The following is an 879-nucleotide window of genomic DNA, read 5'->3' as shown; positions in this document are numbered from 1 at the left end:
CTTGTTTCCGCCTGTTGATGAAATACAGCTTTAACACATTCTGGGGAGACACTTGCTTCACCTTTTTATAAGTGGCCTGTCGTAGTATCACAATTAGGAAGTGATGCCAGCCAAATTAGACGGCTATTGAGTTGTTCAGCTAGTAATGAATGATCTTTGTACACACACACACACTTTGTCTGAAACAATACCTCCTAGTAACGCAGGATATCCAATCTTTCCTGTGCCTAGAGTGCCTGTACATTGGAATTGTCCGTAGACAATTGTCACATGAACAGACACACTTCCTGAGCAGAGATTTAGTGGTGAATACCAGAAAGTGGCCCAGCAGTGGACCCAAAGTGTATTTGCCACGTGCACAGGATACAACTGGTGTAAAACAGTACTGTGAAATTCTTACCTTGAGAGCTCTTTCCCAACAATGCAGCGCTGGTAATAATATATAATCAATTGACAGCAGTGTTATGGTAGTAATAAATCTAATCATTATAGACGCAGAGGTGGTGTGTGAATGTGGCTGTAAGTGTATGGTGTCAGTGAGTAGAGACCTGTGGATGGGCATAGTCAGTGTGGATAGCCTGGGGGAGAGCAGTAGTTAGCAAGTTAAGTCTTATGGCCAGGGGATAGGAGTCTGAGCCTTGATGCACCGTTACCGCCTGTCGGATGTGAACATGGAGAACAGTCCATGTCTCGGCTGGCTGGAGTCTTTGGCCATTTTTCTGGCCTTTCTCAGGCATGTCCTGGATGGCTAGGAGCTCACCCCCAGTGATGCGCTGGGCTGTCCGCACCACCCTTTGTAGGGACTTCCGGTGCAGTTGCCATACCAGAAGGATACAACCAGTCAAGATGTACTCAATGGTACAGCTGTAAAGACAGTGT

This window comes from Salvelinus alpinus, chromosome 22, assembly GCF_045679555.1.
Source record: "Salvelinus alpinus chromosome 22, SLU_Salpinus.1, whole genome shotgun sequence".
NCBI classification, from domain to species: Eukaryota; Metazoa; Chordata; class Actinopteri; order Salmoniformes; family Salmonidae; genus Salvelinus; species Salvelinus alpinus.
This window is presented reverse-complemented; position numbering follows the sequence as displayed.